Genomic DNA, 23,104 nt, shown 5'->3' with positions numbered 1-23,104 from the left:
GCTGAGAACCCTCTTTGTAGCCTTTCTAATGATTTGGTAAGCCCTAATTCCCTGTATGTTATCTCTACCTGCTTCCCAAACCCAACACGGAGTGATGTACCTCCAGTAAGAAAATGACAAAATCAAGCATAATATATTCAAATAATGAAATAATCGGTCAGTTGAAGGAATGAACGAGTACTCCATGTATCAATAAACTCAGATATGATTGTTAAACATTATTAAATGAAAAACAAGTAGCAGAATGAAATGTACATACAACAAATACATAGCCATATACCTACATATATACCCACAAACTAATAATATATATTCTGTGGATATGTATGTTTGTACATGGAACACACATCAAACTGTCATTATGGTTTACCTTTGCAGAAAGGAAGAAAGGATGTGGGTTGCCAAAAATGGCTTTAGCTTTTACTCAAATACATCAAGACATTTGGTTTTTCTCTAAAATTTAAAGGGGAATGCATACCTGTTTCCATGCTTTATGAAGACTTAATTTTTAAAAAGCTCCTCTGCCACCGAAACACTAGTTCAAGCATTGCGTTTCCTAAATACAACCTTCTATTATTCTAGCTTATTCTTTCCACTGTTCCTTCTGTGATTATTCTCATGTCTCCCTGGGCCCTCAGATCTTCACTCTTACTACCTCTCTAATACATCACCGTTCAGTTGAGATTTCCTGCTCCTTCATTTCAGTCATTCTAGTATTTATACCTCCCACCCCTGTTTTCTTCTTTTGCCTGGGCCTCTAATGCCCTCAACCTGGATAATTACAGCTATTCATTTTCCCAATATTCACACATGAGTAGCTGAATGAGAATTACTGAACATGACACATTGTTCTCAGTGTAACTTCATAATTACCTACCTCAACTGGGTCCTCACCGATGCCCAGTTATTCTACTATTTCTTTGTTCAACTCCCATTCTTACTCCCTGCTATGACTATTTCAAAAGTTGGATAGAACTCAAAAGTTCAGAGAAGACTCTGAACCTTGCTTGCATAACCTCCCTCCTTATTCTCAGCAGGCGACTTTATCTCCTACTTTGTAAAGAAAACAGTGTCAAACATACAGACTCACTCGCTTCTCCCTACATGTAATCCTCCTTCCCTCTCCATTGGAATACTTGTCCTACTACTGAAGCCCTGGAAGTTACTGGGTCTCGATTTGACATCTGGAAATGTTGAGCCCATTTTGGGAGTACAGGAGAATATACCCTAAAAACAAAACCCACAGTATAAAGTTAAAAGACAGAGATGGGAAAATATTTGGATCCATAATGATAGTATTAAGTTTTTATCAAGCAAATTCAGAAGTGTCCTTATCAAAGATTCCATGGTAGTGCATGCAAATTGAAATGATAGATGTCTAAGTGATTAAGTTATGTGAGTCATTCTTTTTCTCTTGTTATGTACATTCCAAAGCCCTCTATATTCTGAAAAAAATATTAAGTTCAAGTTGACTTGAAAATGGCTACATGGGGATTTCACTTCCGGTCTACTCTTACCCACTCAATTATTATGGAATGTGAGATACATGAGATGGGTGCTCCTGTTAAACCCTTCATATTATATAGGACATGAGATTTCTTATCTACTTCTATGAGACTGGAAAGACTAAAATTCTGTTTTTCTGGGTTGCCAAATGCCTTAACAACAAAAGCACATTTGGGGGAACCTGGAAGTCTCAGTCAGTTTAGCATCCAACTCTTGATCTTGGCTCAAGTCATGATCTCATGGTTCATGAGTTTGAGACTCACATTGGGCTCTAACTCATGGCAGCATGGAGCCTGCTTGGGATTCTGTGTCTCCCTCTATCTGCCCCTCCTCCTCCAGTGCTCTCTTTCTCTCAAAACAAATAAATAAACTTAAAAAAAAAAAAGACAAAAGCACATTTCCTGATTGTAAGTGTGTCAGATACAGGGCTAGGAATGTCATGGCAAATATTCTGTCAAGACAGAACACTAAGGAAAGAAAAAACAAGACAGCGTGCAGGAAATGAAGCCAGATACCTGGAGACTGAGGAAGCTCCTACAGTCCTGGGAGAGGTGGCAAATGAGACACCTCAGGGATCCAGACAAAGCATCCAGCGAGATAGCCCAGCTGTCTTGCAGGAGTTTGGGTGGGAAACTGCCTTGATTAAGTTGTTTAAGCTTTAGACTAGATCAGAAAGAGTGATGGCAATTTACAATCTCTGCTGGCTTGTGGGGCAGCTTTATTAGGCTGAGCAGCTGCTTTGTCACTGGCCTTAGGAGAAGAAAAGGTAGCTGAGAATCGCTGGATAGGGTTTGATTTAAAGGTCAGCTTACTGGACAGATAAAGTGAACTAATTTTATTCTCATGCCCTTTAAAACCAATTTTGAAAGTTTTTGACATCAACATATTCCATATATGACAATTTCCATTATGATTAAAAAACCTTTATCAAAAACATTTTCATGACTCACACTGTCATTTAATGCAATTATGAGGCATTCGTTTGTATTTCAAAAAGAAATTTACTATAAATGTTTCATTAGTTAAAAAATCAATTGAGATTGTAAAAGCAGCGACGTATTTTATCTTGATTTTATTTGCCTTTGACAATTGAACAGCTTTTATTTATTTATTTTAATTTATTTTTTTTAATGTTTATTTTTTGAGACAGAGAGAGACAGAGCATGAACAGGTGAGCGTCAGAGAGAGAGAGGGAGACACAGAATCTGAAACAGGCTCCAGGCTCTGAGCTGTCAGCACAGAGCCCGACGTGGGGCTCGAACTCACAGACAGCAAGATCATGCCCTGAGCCGAAGTCGGACGCCCAACCGACTGAGCCACCCAGGCGCCCTTTGAACAGCTTTTAAAAAGCAATTAATGTTAGTTCTTTAGGAATTGAAATATTGTGGACAGATCATGTGAGAGAAATTAAAGTGGCTTTTGCCTTTCATTAGTACCTATGCGGGGGGGGGGGGGGGGGAGCACACAAGAGTGGTATAGAGTCTGTATATAATATATATATTATGTAAATATATAACATCCAAGTCTGAAAAATAATAGCAGTCTTCTCAACAAAGTTTACTTTTGAACATGGTATCATATTTTAAATTCACAAAAGAAAAAAAAACTATTCAAAAAACTATGAATTTATGTATATATTTGTGTATCCACCTAATTAATATGTAGGCAATTTCAATTTTCCATTGTTAGTAAGTTTGATAATATTTCAGTAAAAATAGTTTCAGTTTAGTGTTAGAGTCCAATTGTTTCTTCCAACTTTACAATGTTCTATTATAACAATTCATCTTGTTTCAAACTTAGAGCGACATTCAAGTTTCATTCCATGGAACTTCCATTCATTCCATTTTAACGCATAACATAAAAATGCTATTTATTCATTCATACATTTAGGATGAAAACACCCTTCCCCACAAGACTATTTAAGAATACCTTTTCATAGGAGACATGAGAGTATAGTGATTAAACATATGGGCTCTGGATTCAGAATACCTGCCTTAAAATTCTGACTTTGCCCCTTACCAACTATGTGGTAATTATTTAACACCTTCAAGCCCTAGTTTTCTCATTTCTAAAGTGTAGTAATAGTTGTGAGAACTGAATGAAATAACCCGTAAGAAACACTTCGTAAAATGCCTTGCAAATAGTAAGTACCAAAGGAATACTAACATGCCTAGGTTTAGAGGGCCCCCTGGGAGCATGTTATGATCTCACAGCATTACAAACCCTTTCTACCTCCAAACAGCTTTTGGCTGCAACTAAAGGCCACATGGTATATGAACAGTACACTGACTACATCAAAAAACTCAGATGTTAATGGAATCTGTCTCTTACAAACTATATGACTTTGGGAAACCTATTGAAAATGTCTGCACAGGTTAATTTACAGTGTTATTGAAAAGATCAAAGTGGATCATATATGTGAACCACAAAGGATTTTATTATTAATAGGGTTGGACATAATGGTCACAGACAGGTTCCCAATCAGGTTGACTCATATCTTTGGATTAGGGCATAACTTCTTAAACTTATCTTCTTCTAGGCTGAAGAATTCCCAGCTCAAATGAAATTTTACAAAACTACAGTTAGAAGTAGATCACTGTAAGTCATTAGTCACTTGATTAAAATGGGTTGTTTTACCTCATTTTTGCTTTTTTTTTTTAAAATTTTTTTTCAACGTTTTTTTTAATTTATTTTTGGGACAGAGAGAGATGGAGCATGAACGGGGGAGGGGCAGAGAGAGAGGGAGACACAGAATGGGAAACAGGCTCCAGGCTCTGAGCCATCAGCCCAGAGCCCGACGCGAGGCTCGAACTCACGGACCGCGAGATCGTGACCTGGCTGAAGTCGGACGCTTAACCGACTGCGCCACCCAGGCGCCCCACATTTTTGCTTTTTAAGATCCATAAAGTTCTCTCTAGTTTTCCTACATATCCTTTAAAAATTAGCTCCAATACCACTTTTTTTCTGTAAAGTCTTTCCACACCATCTCCAGGCAGTACATAATAATCACGGGTCCAGTCAACAAAAATAAATCTTTTCTAAATCAGCCAACTAACGTATTTCATAAAAAAGACTTAGCAAAAAGAACTAGTTACACAGATGTTCGAAGACTGGCAAATCAAAATACAAGACACAAGTCAGGAAGAAATAACACCTGCAGGAAGCAGCTAGCACACAAAGGCCAGGTAACAAAGGGAAGAGGTTGGTGTTATCAGAATGAGAAGTTCAGAGATGACGTCCTATGGAGCCAAATCCTTCTAAGGAGGGAGTCATGGCTGCTACTGATGGGTCATAGGAAGGCCCAAGGTAAGGATGATGCCGGGAGTCTTGAAAGAAGCTGGAATCTGAAACCAACTACTCCTGGTTGTGGCATCACTCCATGGCCGAGAAACACTGTCAAGATCAGCACACAGGACATTAGGGAGGAAGCCCCTTATCTAACTCCTCGTGCCTTCCAATCTTTTTTTTTTTTTTTTTTTGGCAAAACACAGTTGTAGTCCCAGAGTCACAGAAAAAGTATAAAAGGGTGAATCTGGAGCTGAGAGGTAATAACTGAAAAACTTGCACACAGAATTAGTTCCTTCTTCCTTCTTTACGTTCTAGATCTGCAACACTTTGCTCCTTTCTTGTTAACAACTCTATTTTGCCATATCATATCTCTAGATATATTACTCACTATACTCAGTTCAGTACAGTTTACATGAGTTCAAAGAACACTTATAGAGTGGCTATTATGTTATAACCAGACAAATGAGGGTGATATAAATATAATGCAATTCTGTTCTTATAATCTTGGCTTATAACCTGATATTTTCAGATTTTCAATACAATGAAGCAAATACAATGATCCATCAGACACCAAGAGATCCAGAAGAGGACGAATTTGTCAAGCCTCTAACAGGAATAAGAAGATATGAGAAAGGGAAGCTTGAATGGGATTGAGCTTAATCTTAAAAAATGAGGAGAGATGCAAATGTGAATAGCCTGAGCAATGTGACTTTTATAAAGCATAAGACGTAACCTAAGAAATGAGAAGAGATAAGACTGGAGAGATAGGCAATGGATTGTGCCTTATTTCCACATGGAACCCCAATAATTAGTGTAATGTCAAGCACATAGTGAACACTCAATAAATACTTGGTGGACATTGGAATAATGAAGGACCATTTATAGAATTATAGCTCATCATTAAATACCTAGGGAAGTGATAGCTAAAGAAGTATAGTGGAATCACAAACATAAACTTCAAACAGGTATTCTTCTCAAAATGAAAGTGCTTAAGAGATAGCTATGACCAATTTCCAGACAATCAGCTAACATCTGGAAGGTGATTTAACATTAAACCCACTGTTCTGTCCAGAACAGAAAGAGTAAGCAGGGAGCAAACTGGAAGGGAATATTAGAAAATGTTCTTCTGACATTGGCTCCAAGTTTGGTTGAGGCTGCAGGTGAAGCCTGGAACAGTACCTCAGACTGATGCCCACTGACATCCACTTAAGCAGATGAGAGAACAGAAAAGTGAAATTGACCTACTGCACCATAAAACCCTGATAGATAGATCTGCCTGTATTTGGCTATTTCACAGGTAATTCCCATGAAAACTAGAATGAAAATTATTTTAGGAAAGTCTCTTTTGAAAATTAAGTACATTTTAATTCTCTAGCCAACCATTTGTAACATTTAAATAAAATACATGGACAAAGATAAAGAGAGAGAGAGAGAGAGAGAGAGGGAGAGAGAATGTGGTAATTACCTCACCGCTCATAAAAGTTCGGCTTAAATTTTTTCATGAATAAATAAAAATGGATAATATTTTGTGTTCAGCTTGTTTTAGTATTTTTTTTTCTTTTAGTTCCAATGTATTTCCTTGTTAATTAAAATTTTATCTCCTGATGAAGTTGTTTAACCTGGTTAGTTGATCATAGGGAATTAAATTTCTTCAATGACTAAAGACAGAAATCTCCTGAAATATATAGTTAGGACATATTCAGGCTAAAAATAAAATCAATATAAGAAAGTGAGAAAATTTAATTACTTGTTTTGAAGAGTCAAAAAAAAAAAAACACACACAAGATGATAGTATCTTACTATGAAGCCCAGGAATATACTTAAAGTCAAAGTGGACTGAATCATCAAAGACAGTGCATTTTAATAGAAGTTAAATACAGAGTAATTTTTATGAAGAATTTTACTAATGCTTATTTTTTCTCCATTTCCAGAAATGACAATAAGCTTAGGTAAGAAGGAGAGAAATCTATAATTGTTATCAGAAAGAACACAGTTACAACATCCAAAGTAAAGAAGATTTGAATTGATGGCTCTTCTAAAAAATATATTAAATTGAAAACACGCATTTTCTGATTTTATATTAATGGCATTAAACACATTTTCTATTGGATGAGTTGAAGTATTTTTCCCAGAATGCAGGTGACTTTTGACTTTGGCTTTTGGTGGCCTCTGGTGTGACATTTTTATGGTTTATAAAGCAAATCTCTTTTATACTCACAATAAATGGTAATGCCTCTATTGTTCTACTATAATGGTTAAGAAGCATCCTAGCCTAGTTCCTCCATATACTCTCTGTAAAAGTACATTTCTTTATTTCTAGTGCTGAATGATTAATTGAAATAAATGCCCAAATAAATGCTAGAAACTACTAAAATTACCATTTTACCATTGGGGTAAGATATATTCTTTAATACATACTTCTCAAAAACATTTTAAAAATAAGCAGTGGCTGTTGCGTTGTATTTAATACTTGTTTAAGCACAACCTATTGGTTGTAGAAAAATTTTAAAAACAAACTGCTAAATATATCTTTAAAATAATTTATTTAAGATGTATAAATATTTATGTAAATAAACTTGTGTATATTATTCTTTTCTACATTCTTGATTGATTTGGATTTAGGATTATCCTAGATATGTCAAGTTAATAGGGCAGTTCTTTATTATTTTCCTTAGACTGGAATAAATTATGCTAGGATCAGAAAAACCTAATCTTTAAAATACAGTAAAACCTTGCTTTGTGAGCATAAATGGTTCCAGAAACATGCCTGTGATTATGTGCCATTTGGTATCACGTACTACTGATATTGCAAGGCATCACTCGTTTATCAAATTAAAGTTTATTACAAATGTTTGCTTGTCTTGCGGAACACTCACAGAACAAGTTACTTGCAATCCAAGGTTTTACTGTGTTAAAAACTCACATCCATAAAACCATATGGCCCAAAATCTTTGGACAGTGATAACTATAATTATATAATACTTTTTCCTCAAATTTTCCTTAAGTAGTCTGTTCAATTAGGAGCTATCTTTCTTTGTCAATTATGGTAATTTTTAAATTTCTACAAAAATATCTATTTCATTAGGATGCACTAGCTTGGACTTGTATGTAACATACCTTTAAATTAAAACAACAACCAACTATTGTTAACTTACTTGCTTTTTCATATTATTTTTATTTATTTATGTATTTATTTATGTATTTATTTATGTTTATTTAATTTTGAAAGAAAGAGAGGCAGTGTGAGCAATCTGAAGCAGGCTCCAGTCTCTGAGCTGTCAGCACAGAGCCTGATGCGGGGCTTGAACTCCTAAACCATGAGACCATGACCTGAGCCAAAGTCAGAGACTTAACTGACTGAGCCACCCAAGCATCCCTTCATATTACTTTTAAATTTCTCATTTTTCTCAATTAGATTTTTCTTTTGAGTTTTTTCCAATATTCTTGTTTCACAATTAGTAATTCCAATGTTTTCATGATTTCTAGTTTTTATATATATGTCCAAATCTTAATTTATTTAAAAAAAATATTTCCCTAGAGCCTTTTTACATTTTAAGAATAACGTGTCTTCCTGAATATTTATGAATAAATTTTTCCCTTTGTTAAAAAAGAAAAAAAAAAAGAAAAGAATTGAAGCTTATATATATTTCTGTATGGTATTTTATATGGTTTCTGTCTTTGATCTCTCTACAATTTGTTTTGATATGTTATGAATTAAGTATCTAACTTTTTTTTTTCTACTAAGTGTACCAAGGGGTTGCAATGCTATTTACTTAATCAGTAATTTTCTTTACTGACTTGAAACACTACCTTTATAATAAAATAATGACATAGTTGTGTAGATTTTTGTGTCTGTTTAAGGGCTTTTTATTTTATTCAACTGATATATCTGACACTCTACCACACTTGCAATATTTATGTCTTAATATCACTATCTGGAATCAACATTGATATCCTTATACATGTCCCCTTTTCTTTCTTATTTAACCTCCCAGGATTAGTCAACAAATTGTTCTCTTATATAGTCTTGAATAATCTTCTTTGACTTTCATTATTTCACGTTATTTCACATTCTCTTGGTTTTACTTTTGTTCTTCTATGTATTCATTTTTTTTCATCTGCAAATGAATTCTTATGTGTAAAAATTAAACATGTTTTCTATAATGGACATATGTGAAAGAAACTGAATTTAATATTTGTGTGTGTGTGTGTTTATGTGATGACAGTAGTAAATAAAAAGTTATTCAAAATGCCCACACTTCAGCTAACTCAGATTTCCACTTTTGGCTGTTAAGAGTTAACTTGCATTAGACCAATATTCCCACAATGGACAACTGTAAAAGCTTTCTAGATAAAAAAGAAAACCTCTTCATAATCTTTAGGAAACAGCCATGGACAGCATTCAGAACTGATCCTGACAGACCAGGATCCCTAAGAGAAGGAAAATGCATTGAGCTCAGCTTAACATTTGGTGTCACTATTCTCCTTGAAGTGTTGTTGTTTTTAAATTGTAGTTAAGAGTGAGAAGTCAAGCAGAAAACAGCAACTAAAAAGCTGAGAAGCCTAGCAAAATTTTCAGGACTCATGGTATGAGGAAGACAAACTTCAGTTCAGGACCTGCCAAAGAAGAAGTCCCTGGAAGGTACCCTAGATATTCGGTTGGGATTCTTGAAGGGTTACATCCTGCAAATCAGGATAAACAGAAAACAGATTATCTCTCCCAAAGATTGAAACCTGGTTTTTCAACAGCTCAATCCACACTGGATTAAGGTGATCTACTCTTATATCAGGCTGACAGCCAGAAACGAAATGTAAATCTTCTGTGAAGAAAGAAGACATCATCCAGATCCTCAATGTGCATACACATTGTCTGGCATTAAAAGCAAAATAAAGTGAAATTCCTATAAGATAAGATACAGTATTAAATAACTGAAAGAAAGAGAGAAATAGGCAGTATAAACAGACCCATAGGTGATACATACATTGGAGTAACTAGACTTAGACTTTAAAATAACTTCATTTTTATTTTTTTTAATGTCCATTCATTTTTGAGAGAGGGAGAGACAGAGTGAGAGTGGGGGAGGGGCAGACAGAGGGGGAGACACAGAATCCAAAGCAGGCTCCAGGCTCTGAGCTGTCAGCACAGGGCCCAATACAGGGCTCGATCCCACGAACCGTGTGATCATGACCCGAGCCGAAGTCGGAAGCTTAACTGACTGAGCCCCAAAATAACTTTAATATCTTTTTAAAAATATATATTAAAATATATACTTTCAGTAGATAGCTGAAATCCATAAATAAGCAAAATGGATACCCTAGAATGCACAAATAAAGTAATTCAAATTAAGAAATTAATAGATTTAATATCAGATTAATATGGCTGAAGAGAACATTAGTGAACTTGGAGAAAGGTCAATATGAAACATCTGGATTGAAGCACAGAGAGGGCAAATAAGATGACAAATTCAGAAAAAAAGCATGCAAGATATATGTAAATGATTTTTTAAAAATCCTAAAGTGTTTGTACTAAAGTATCCAGGTAGAGGAGAGAATGAAAAATAGGCAATATTTGAAATAGGTAATGGCTAAGAATTCTACACATTGAAAATTGGAGTCATCACTGATAGATTTAAGAATTGTTACAAACACCAAGCAAGAAAATAAAAAGAAAATGGCATTAAGGCATATCAGACAAAGAGAATATTGTAAATTGTCAAAAGGAAATGGATGCAATTCTTTGCAACAGAAAAATAAGAGCTTTAAGACAAACAAGCCAAAACAAGAAGCAAAGTATTAAGATGTTGAAAGAAATCTGCTGCTGAACAATGAAATTATTTTTCAAAAATGAAGGTAAGTTTAAGATTTTTGAACAAACAAAACCTGAGAGAATTCTTTCCTCATAGATTCACAAAAAACTGGTAACTAAATTCTGTAAGCCAAGGAAAAAGCTGCATAAAGATGTTGAAAAATTTTTTCACTACTACAAAGTATGTCATTACATGGGTGAACCACAATTTATTTGACCGTTGCTATGAACTGAATTTTTAGGGCCCCCCCCCCCGAAGTTCATATGTTGGAGCCTTACCCTCCAAAGTGATATTATTTGGAGGTAGAACCTTTGGGAGATAATTAAATTTGGATAAGTCATGGAGGTGGAGATACAGCCACTATGATGGGATTGGTGCCCTTATAAGAGGATGAAGAGACCCAAATTCTTGCTCTCTGACATGTGAGTAAACCCAGAAGGAGGCCCTCACCAGAACCTGACCACACCGGCACCCTTATCTCAAGACCCCCTGGCTTCCAGAACAGTGAAAAATAAATGCTTGTTATGTGAGCCACCTAGTCTATGGTATTCTGTTTATAGCAGCCTGAATTGGCTAAGAAATCACTGCTGGACATTTAAATAATCCAGTCTTTTTGTATTAAACACAACGCTTCAGTAAACTTGTCCATGTGTCATTTGGCAATTTTGCCAGTATAACTGTATATATTACTCAAAGTTGAACCACTAGGTAAAAGAGTGCACATTTCTAATTTTGATAGACCTTACAAAATTGATATCCAAAAAGTTTATGCAATTTACACTCCTACTAGTAGTGTCTGAGAATGCCTTTTCTCCCATCTGCTCTCCAACAGTGTGAGTTTTCAAATCTCTCTTCCATTTCTTAAAATAATAGATTAAGAAGTGATATCATCACTTCCATTTAGCATATTTTTAACGTTTATTTATTTTTGGGACAGAGAGAGACAGAGCATGAACGGGGGAGGGGCAGAGAGAGAGGGAGACACAGAATGGGAAACAGGCTCCAGGCTCTGAGCCATCAGCCCAGAGCCCGACGCGGGGCTCGAACTCACGGACCGTGAGATCGTGACCTGGCTGAAGTCGGACGCTTAACCGACTGCGCCACCCAGGCGCCCCTATTTAGTGTATTTTTATATGACAAAGCAACTTTTAAAAAATATTTAAACACCTACTGTTTTTCATTTTCTGAGAATTGTCCTCTGTCCATATTTCTTTATTGCTGTTTTTATCATATTGATTTGAAATATCTCTACAATGATGAAAGAAATTAGCCATTAGTCAAATGTATTGTACTTTTTCTTATTTTTCTTCTTTAGACTTCATGTTTTTATGCAGATTTTCATTTTCATATGGTCAAATTAATCAGTCTTCACCTATGGTGTCTGGGGATTATACCTCATAAAGCATTCCTAATTCTGCAATGATTGGGGAAAATATTCCCCATATTTCATTTTAGATGTTTTATGGTTTTACTAAATCATTGATATTTCAAGCTTTATCTGATAAAAGGAATGTGGCAGTGTTTATTTTAATCCATCATTTCTCCACCTTTATTGCATATATTTTTATATTAGTGGAATTTTAATTGCTGTGATATTATAACGTCTGGTAGGATTAGTCTTTCTTAATTTCCTTTTTTCAAAGTTTCTGGGTGTTCTCAGCAACTTGGTTTTTCTAAATAAACTTTAGAATTAGCTTTCCTGATTTTAAAATTTAGAGAACTGCCATATTTACAATATTGTCTCATCTTATCCAAGACTATAATAAATCTTGGCATTTATTCAGATCTTTTTTAATGTCCCTTAGCAACATTAAAAATTTTTTGTTATATAAATATACTACCTTTCTCATTAAGTTGTTTCTTTAGTGTTTTGCACGGAATGTTTCTTTTAAATTTGACTTTTATTTCTATTATATTTTTAACAGTGTGCTGTTTATATATAGAAATGTCATACATCTTTATATATCTAGCATACTTACTGATTTCTTTGTGCCTAATAACTTGACAAATTATTATAATTTTTAGCATATAATAATAGTTATCTGCATGAATGAAAATATTGCATTCTCCTTTAAATGTTATGCTTCATATTTCTTTCGCTTGCTATTTACCTTGGCTAAATCTGCCAAAATAATTAATGATGGTAGCAGTAATGAGCATGTTTCTTCTTTTTGGTTTTAATATGAATGTTTTATTGTTGAAACATTCAATATTATGTTAACTTTTGGACCGATGTATATACAAACACACATATTAATGTTAGTGTTTTATATTTTACATACATATACCTATGTATATTTATTCATCATAATAAGTAGCTATCTCTGTGTACTTATTTTAATGGGAATATTTGAAATGAATGTTTTAAATCTTATCTAATACTTTTTAGTCTATGAAGATAATAATTTTCCTCCAGTCTGGACATACTAAATGGTGGATCCTAATAGATTGCTTTACATTAAATCATCTTTCCACTCCCAGCAAGAGTCTACTTAATCATGGCAGACATGTACTTTCAATTTTATTTGCTAATATTTTATTTAGAATTTTCTTTGGATTGATATCTCATGGTACTATCAGTCCTTAAACTTACTGTGTCAGGCTGGTTTGGACAATAACAAAAGGAAGCATTTTCCCTCCCTGTTGGCTGCTATGAACAGAGCAATATCACACAGGTCAATCTGGTATAGCTGTTTTTGTGTGAGGCCATCTGTTATTCAGCCTTTGTGTCTTTGAAGAAGGGGAGAGCAGGCATCAACAACCACGTTGCCACACATGATTTCAGCCCCATTCTCCCATTCTGCTGGCTTTTTTTCTTCTTTTTGATGGAGATGATGCTTCCTTGCATTTGCTCTATTTTATTAGTCTCTCTCACCTCCCCTGATATCAGTTATTTATTTTTATAATGTCTATGATTTTACTTTTTATTTTATTTTATTTTTAATTTTTTTAACATTTATTTATCATTGAGAGACAGAGCATGAGCATGGGAGGGGCAGAGAGAGGAGGAGACACAGAATCCAAAGCAGGCTCCAGGCTCTGAGCTGACAGCACAGAGCCTGACGCAGGGCTCAAACCATGAGATCATGACCTGAGCTGAAATTGGACGCCCAATTGACTGAGCTACCCAAGCACCCCTATGATTTTACTTTTTAAAGTGCGGGCCTAGTTCTGCTAACCCATTCTCATTTCCTTGCGTTATTTCTCTTTCAGCCATATGCCTTTTCATTTCTGCCTTTACTTTCAACTGTTCCTTGATTATAGTACACTGTGAAGAAACCTATTTGAGTTTTGGAAGACACGAAGCATATTTATAAAATCTTCTTCTGTTTCCTATGTTAAGACATTTTCAATGTTAGTGTTTTCTCCTCAGTGATTCTTTTCCCTTGGCAGCAAAATGTTTTCCAAGGCTCTGTATTGTTATCCTTGTTTCTGTTTCTTTATTACTCATTTTCAAACAGAAGAGATCTATGCAGGTCTTACATTTGTTGTCAGATAAGATAGATGCAATATTCTTATAGCCCCTTATATTCTGCTGATACAGTGGCATACTTCATCTTCTTAGATCTAGATCTAAGACCCAGAAACTAGGCTCATATTCATATACAGTCAGTCTTTAGCTACCTTCCAATGTCAGAAAGTTAGAGGACAGATAATTTGAACAGCAGACTTGGAGACCTGTAACACTTTCCTTGACTTTCCATAGGAATGTCCTTAAAGACACACACACACAGACACACACACTGCATGTGCACTTGAAAAGAAAGAGTAAAAATAGACCCTCCTTGGAAATTTTTTACTTGCAGTATTTTCATTGAGGATTTTTTTTTTTTTTTTTTTTTTTTTGGTAAGAATAAACTAGTAGTATGTATGCCCTTCATTCTGAGCCAGAAAAGTATTATTGGCCAAAAGAAGATATATAAAATTTTGAATGACCTCTGGAGATAGCATCTAACATTTGGTTGCAGAAGTCATTCTATGCATAAACAGTGTCCTTCCCTCACCTATCCTCTTTTGCCATAACAACATGTAGTCTCTTCCCTTTCCTTTCCTTCCTTATTGCACCAGCATCTACTCTATTTGTACATCCATTAGAAGACTACAATTTCCAGGAAGCAAATGCTGGAAATAATAGATGATACGCTGTGCATTACGTTCTTGAAAATGTAGTCTTATTAGGAAAAGTGCTATTCATGGGGCATCAAGAGGAATGCATCCTTGAGAGATGGGTGGTTAATGAATACATACACACAAACACACACAAATACAAGTTTAGAGGCACAATTTGGCCTTCATTTATTAATATGTCCTCACAAAAATGAGTATTTTTTTCCTATTTGAGAACATGCTGTGCCAATGTTAGAAACACCCAGAGTTAGAACACATTATACTTCAGTTAATTATAATTCAAAGAAAGAAGTTGTTAGCTTAGTCTATGACATCTAAAAATAATAAACTTATCACATCTCTTAATTTTGTGTGAAAAGCCTATTTCATTCAATCTCCAACTTCACATTTTCTCCCAATTAAGTGGATATAAGAATATGGAGCTAGGTCACTGGCAAGTGATGATCCAAAACTTAGAAATAATTGCATAGTGCCTCAAATATATAAATTTATATAAATGCTATGAGAAGCTGTAAGCAATGAATAATCCATAAAGAGTATTGGGTTTATACTTCCATTAAAGGCTATGTTCCCTCAAGCCTTGAATATTCTATGAACAATTCAATTAATCTTTTATATATAGCAGACACAATAAAAATACTGATATGTTGTATACAAAACACTGCATAAAATAAGATTTTTAAAAATTACCTAAATTATATTTTAGCTCACCTTTTTATTTTCAAAGTGAATTATTTTCTTCTCAGACTGTAATCTAGGTTTAGTTTCATGTATTTTTAAAACTTAGTGACAGATGAACTCTTTCTAATCTCTTATATATCATACTTTTCTATCTTTTATATTGTCATCCAAAAGCGAAACAGGTAAGTATAAACTTCTAGTTAGTGGGTTTTATAAAGCACACTGGTCATGTCAGCAATTTCAGTTACTCTTTTAACCTCCTCCTTTTCATTCCAAGTTCTTAATGATCTTCAGTCAAACTTATGGATACATTTGCTCATTGGTGCCTCCTGTTGGGGTTCTGTTAGCCGTATGGGTATGGGAAAACTCTGTGGTCTGGTTTTATGATAAATTTGAGACTACTAGGGAGCTTTCAGCCTGTCAAACTGAAACAAATTTTTCAGCATCAAGTATGAATATGTTTCTGTTTCTATAGTATAAATATTATTATCCAGTTATTTACATATGGATACATATTGCTACAATAGTGCCTAGAGAATCAGGAGTAGACAGCTGCCAACTGCTTTGATTTAAATTATAAATGATGGCACTAAAATAAACACCAAAAAAAATTAAAGTCTAAAGAGATGTATCTCATCTATAGAAAAAATAAGTACCTGGTACTGAGGACATTTTAATCAGCATTTTCAGGCTAACAGGGACATCCATATAAAACAAATTTTTCTCAGATGGCTGAAAGATTGAAAATTAAAACACAAAACTTTTAAAACTTTTTAGGATTAAATTTAGAATGATTTTTTGGAACATTTTTTAAAAAATAAAAGCATTATTAAAATAAGTATGTCAGGGGTGCTTGGCTGGCTAAGTTGGTTGAGCATCTGACTTCAACTCGGGTCATAATCTCACAGTGCATGAATTCAAGCCCTGAACTGGGCTCTCTGCTCTCAGTGTGGAGCCTGCTTTGGATCCTCTTCACCCCCCATCCCCCACCACCGCCCCTAATTCTGCACCTCCCCTGCTATCTCTCTCTTTCTAAAAAATAAATATTTAAAAAAAATAAATAAAATGGTTAATTAAAATAATAAAATAAATATATCATTAGTCAAAGAGCAATATCTGAAGCAGAGTATATTTAAATCTCATCAATTGCTGTAAATTTGCTTCAGCTTCCTCATCTGTAAAATAGAGGCAATAATCTTACCTACCTAAAAAGTTGTTATGAGGATAGAATTTGCTCAATTCAGGTAAAGTAAGGAGGACAACATCTACAATACAACAATGTGTGAGTCAACTGGGACCCTGATTGAGGGGTAGAAATTTTCACCAGCCTGGTCTTGTTATGGTCAAAAATGGAAGTACTCAGAAGGACAAGTGGAAACATGAGGGTGCCTCCATTGGCCAAAACAAGTGACATGGCCAAATACAACTTCAACATGTCAGGGAAATATACAATTCCCATGTAATTGTGGGGTAAGGAACACTTATTTTGGAAATATTATCAAATATACTATATTTGGTAAAACCACCATTTGCAAGATTGGCTCTTTGGGGTTTGGTTATATAGAATCGTGGTGTGGTGTGGCTGTTTGAGTAAAAAAGGTCAAGGTTTTTGTGCATAGGCTTAATTTGGGATAGTTTAAAAGAAAGAACCATGATATCACTTGCATTTGAGGAAGTGATAAGAGATTTTAAGAAGTGTGATTTTGATCTCTGTCTGCTGTTCAGTTTTCAAGAAAAGCAAATAAGAAAGAGTTATTTTGAAAATAATTTTTCTTTACTGTTTCTTTGATTATGCCATCAGTCTGGGCCTGGAATGTATCACAGTAGCAACAAAGTCACTGAAATGTTAATAAGCTTTTTAAAAGAATATACAAAGTAATTTTTAAAATATCTTATTCAATTTGCCATACACATTCATCACACATATGTAACTTCTGGTGTTGGTTTGGCCTATAACCTTGTTAAGTTTTCTCAAATATATAAAGACATATCCAAATACACCTAATTTTATGTGAGAAATGTGCATGTATTTTTATATGAGAATATTATATTAATATATAAATACATATTGGTATATGTGTATACAGGTATAAAGTATTCATTTAAATATGTCATATTTGTCTTTTTAGGTCATTATGTGTAGATCTACCTAATTCTTTCTAATAGCTGAATACTATTCCATGGAATGAATGTTCCATAATATATGCACTAACTTCCACCTAGTGGAACTGCTTACATTTTTTTCTTTTGGAATTGCTTACATTTTTTTGATATTTTGCATAATGTTGAAATCATGCATCTTTATATACTATTTCTATAGTTTTTAAGGGAGAGTACTTCAGAATGGAATTGCTAGACTAAATAAATAATTTAATAAGTAATATAAATAAATCAGATTTTTTTTACAAGTGTTTGTTGCCACAGTATTTTGCAAAAACAATTTTTATAATTTTCTCTCTCAGTAATTATGTTTGAGATTATATGCTAGTACTGGGTGTACTCAACTTTTTAAATGTTTTTCAGTCTGATAAAAAATAGTATCTGGTTTGTTTTATTTTGCATTCATAACATTTTCAGATGAAAATGATCTTGGCACTTACTACCATTTCTCCCCATTCAATTTTCTTTTTTTTTTCTTTTTTCTTTTTTAATGTTTATTTATTCTTGACAGAGACAGTGGGAGAGACAGAGCACGAATGGGGAGAGATACAGAAAGAGTGGGAGAGACAAAAATCTGAAATGGGCTCCAGGCTCTGAGCCTACAGCACACAGTCCAACGTGGGGCTCCAACCCACAAACCACGAGATCATGACCTGAGCAGAAGTCAGAGGCTTAACTGACTGAGCCACTTAGGCGCCCCTCTATTTTCTTCCTTGTAACACTAGATATTGGAATTCTGAGAATTTGGAAGGTGTAAGGTAAGCAGAAGTTGTTTTTTGGTCAACAGTAGGCAGATGCATGAGCTTAACTCAAAGTAAGGGTTGTAGTAGTAGGAGGACCCTATGCTTGCCTCATTCCTTGAACACAGCTAGATAAATATCAAATCATTCTGAATGCCCAGAAATTGATCTGATGACTGACAGAACAAACTGCACACTAGAGGGAGAGAAGAGGCCACATCATTGAAGGTAGGAGGTGTGGAGATGTGGTTTTGGGGAGAAATGGATTGGGGCTGCTGTGGAGGGGAGAGAGCCCTTCTTGTGGAGAGAGGCTAGAGAGAGAGAGGAGCATGCAGGGTTTTGCACAAGGAAAACACTTCCCAAAATCCATTGACTGGAGAAATGAGAGGGGCTGATTTTTGTGATTTTTTGCAACTCATGGGGCTCAAAGACTAGAGTTTTAGAGGTCCATGATGTGGTTGGAATGCAGCATGGAGGGCATTGCAGTGCTCCTGTAGAGAAGGCAGGCAGGTTACACAGAGATAGATGGGGCAATCTGAGAATCCACAAAGACACACTGGGCGAGACGGTTGCCTCTTCTTGGAGCACATCTGAGAGAGGGGGCACTGCCTCTCTGAGGACAAAGGAGCCAGTGGGTGCCATTTCCCTCTCCAGCCCCTCAGCATAAACCAACTTCAGTAAACAGTACAGCACAAACACTAGCTGCCTAAACTGTTTACATCAAGTCCCATCCCTCTGTGCTCTGCTAGTACCACTTTTCTTGGGCAAGTATGCCTGAAAACCAGCACTATGGGCCCATGCCCCAGAAGACCAGCACAACCCCCACCCCCCGCGACACACATTGTGTCTACTGACCACAGAGCTCTGCAAATCTTCAGCTGTAAATAGCATTCATCTGGAAATAGCATCTGATCTCTTTTTTTTTTTTTTCAACATTTATTTATTTTTGGGACAGAGAGAGACAGAGCATGAACGGGGGAGGGGCAGAGAGAGAGGGAGACACAGAATGGGAAACAGGCTCCAGGCTCTGAGCCATCAGCCCAGAGCCCAGAGCCCGACGCGGGGCTCCAACTCCCGGACCGCGAGATCGTGCCCTGGCTGAAGTCGGACGCCCAACCGACTGCGCCACCCAGGCGCCCATCATCTGATCTCTTTTAACAAACAACAAGAGCACACCTACGTAAAACTCACCACACTTTGGACAAGGTCCAAAAACTCCCCACTGCAGGAGAAACTATGCAGAGGACTAACCTGGGGGATAGAGCAGCCATAATACAGCAGAAGAGCGCACACAGCATATACCAGAGATACTTCCTGAGGCACCAAGCCCTGGACAGCATATGAACTCTTCTTCATAAAGCCATTACTCTCAGAAGCAGGAAGCATACCAGGCTTTTCTAACACAGAGAAGAAGACAGAGACCTACACAAAAAGCCAAAATGGAGGAATTCATACCAAAAGAAAGAACCAGAAAAGGTCATGGCCAGTGATTGAATCAAAACAGATATAAGCAATATTCCTGTCCATAATTTAAAGCAGCAATCATAAGGATACTATCTGGACTTGGGGAAAACATAGAAGACACCAGGGAGTCCATTGCAGTAGAGATAAAAGAGCTAAAAACTAGTCAGGTGAAAATGAAAAATGCAACAACTGAGATTTGAAACTGACTAGATAGAATGACCACAAGCATGGAAGAAAGCAGAGGAATGAATAAGAGATATAGAAGATAAAATTATGGAAAATAATTAAGCTGAACAAAAGAGAGAAAGAAAAACTTTGGATCAGCAATATAGACTTAGGGAACTCAGTGATTTCATCAAACATAATAACCATTTGTATCATAGGAGTCCCAAAAGAAGAAGAGAGGAAAAGGTTTACTCCCAGAAATTATAGCTGAAAACTTCCCTAATCTGAGGAAGGAAACAGACATTCAAATCCAGGAAGCATAGAGAATTCCCATCCAAGTCAACAAAAGCAGGCCAATACCAAGACATATTGTAGTTAAATTTGCAAAATATAGAGATAAAGAAAAAATATTAAAAGCATCAAGACAAAAGAAGTCCCTAACTTACAAGGGAAGACAGATAAGGCCAGCAGCAGATCTTTCCACAGAATCTTGGCAGGGTAGAAGGAGTGGCATGATACATTAAATATGCTGAATGGGAAAAACATGCAGCCAAGAATACTCTATCCAGCAAGACTGTCATTCAGAATAGAAGGAGAGATAAAGAGTTTCCCAGAAAAACAAAAGCTAAAGGAGATTGTGACCACTAAACTAGCCCTGTAAGAAATATTAAAGAGGACTCTTTGAGGGAGAAGAAAGACCAAAAGTGACAAAGACTAGAAAGGAACACATAAAATCTTCAGATGATTACTCTAAATGTAAATGGCCTATATTCTCTAATTAAAAGACATAAGATGTCAGAATGGATTAAAAAAAAAAAAGACCCATCTACATTCTGCCTATAAGAGACTGATTTTAGAGCTAAAGACACCTGCAGGTTGAAAGTAACAGGATAGAGAAACAGTTACCATGCAAATGCATGTCCAGAGAAAGCTGAAGTAGCAATATTTATATCAGATATACTAGATTTTAAACCAAAGACTGTAACAAGAGATGAAGAAGGGTACTATATCATAATAAAGGGGACTATCCAACAAAAAGATCTAACAATTATAAATATTTATGCCCCCAACTTGACAGCACACAAATATATAAAACAATTAATAACAAACATAAAGGAATTCATTGATAAGAATACAATAATAATACAGGACTTTAACACCCACTTATAGAAATGGACAGATCATCTAAACAAAAAATCAACCAGGAAACAATAGCTCTGAATGACACACTGAACCAGATAGACTTAATACATATATTCAGAACATTTCATCCTAAGCAACAGGATACACATTCTTTTCAAATGCACATGGGACTTTCTCCAGAATAGATCACACACTAGGTCACAAATCAGGCCTCAACAAGGAAAAGGATTGAGATGATACCATGCATATTTTTAGACCACAATGCTAAGAAATTTGAAGTCACCCACAGCACCCTCTGCAAATCTCTCACTTGTGCCCATGGCAGCTGTGACTATCAGAGAGAGATTACCACAGTCCTGGCCTTGGCAACAGCAGCAACTTCCTCATTCACTGGAGCCTAGCGGTGAACCTCAGAGCCTTGAGTGGCCTTTCCTGACTCTCTCAGGTCTTTCAGTGAGTGTGTAAGCACTTGATTTTCTGTAATAAATTCCTTCCTGTTAGAAATGCCTGTTGTGATTTCTGCTTCCCTTCTCTGAACACTATCTGATAGATTATTTTTGGTGATTGGCCATTTATATTTCCTTGTTTATCAAATACCTATTCATAATCATGGCCCACTTTTATTGTTCTTTAAAATTAATTTTTGGAATATTGATTCTTCTTCCTTTTTGTGTTACTCCTTTTTCCTGTTTTTTTTTTAACTTTAGTAAGTGTTCTTTGTCATACAGAAATTTTCATTTGTATGTATTCAAATCAAGTATTGTTTTTCTTTATGACTCCCAGTTTCCTCTAATGCTTAGAAAGATCTTCCTCACTTCAGGTTATAAATATACTTGCCCATATTATTTTTCATGCTTTGTTACTTTACTCTTTTTTTTTCTTTACTAAATTTGGAATTTATTTTTAAGTGTAGTATAAAATAGGGTTACATACTCATTTTCTTCTGAATTAAGAGCCAATTGTCCTAAAATATTAATTATAACACTTTCTTTCCCCCTTTCACATGTGAATTTTGTATTCTTGAATTTCATTGAATTTCATTGAATTTCATATGTGAATCCATTATTAGGACTTCTATTATCTTTCACTGATATTTCTGTATGTCTTTTTTTCATCACTATATATTTTTTAATCACCATTGCTTTTTAATAATATTTATTCTCTGGTAATGCAATTCTCTTGAAAATTCTCACACATCTATTTTTTTCTATGAATTTTGGAATGACTTTTTCCAGTTCAAAAAACTTTGTTAAGCATTACACCAAATATGATTTAATTGCATTAAATAGATAGATAGATAGATAGATAGATACGTAGATAGAGATAAGTACACAACAATTTGGAAAGGATTGATACTTTAGGACTATTAAGGACTATCTAAAATCAAGTACTGAAAGAGCATGTTTCTGAATTTATTCAGATTATATTGCATGATTTTCAAAAAATCTCATAGTTTTCTTCAATAGCTTGTAGTTTTCTCATTAAAGTGCCTATAAATGGGACAACATATACCATGCAATTACATCTTTCTAGTCACTAAAATAGTGAAATGATTTATTCACTTATTCATATATCTCACTGTCTTTCATGTAGTAATTAATGAACCCAATGATTTATTACTTGAGAGTTTGCCCTATACTTCTCTTGGTACTATATATATATACATATATATATATATATATATATATATACAGTATATATATAAATGTATATATATATATATATACACATGTATGTGTATATATATATATATATATATACATATATACGTGTATATATACACATAAATATATAGTCACAAGGGATTCAGGAACCCTTAGAAACTGTTATATACATGTGTTTTCAGGGGAGGGGAGTCTCAACTTTCAGGAGATTCTCAAAGGACCCCTTAGTTCGAAAAAAGGTCAAGAATCATCAATATAATAAAAAAGAATGAAGTATTAATACATGGTACAACATGGATGAACACTTAGATGATAGATAGATAGATAGATAGATAGATGATAGATAGATAGATAGATG

General features: G+C 35.0%; 1 protein-coding gene across 1 annotated transcript in view; it reads right to left on the bottom strand.

Moving 5' to 3' along the window:
• Positions 1-23,104, bottom strand: part of SNX7 (sorting nexin 7) — a 224,784-nt gene that overhangs the window by 171,683 nt on the left and 29,997 nt on the right. The gene's annotated exons all lie outside the window — the stretch shown is intronic.

The sequence above is a fragment of the Herpailurus yagouaroundi genome, unplaced genomic scaffold, assembly GCF_014898765.1.
Source record: "Herpailurus yagouaroundi ecotype Mexico unplaced genomic scaffold, PumYag 77, whole genome shotgun sequence".
In the NCBI taxonomy this organism is placed as follows: domain Eukaryota; kingdom Metazoa; phylum Chordata; class Mammalia; order Carnivora; family Felidae; genus Herpailurus; species Herpailurus yagouaroundi.
This window is presented reverse-complemented; position numbering and strand designations above follow the sequence as displayed.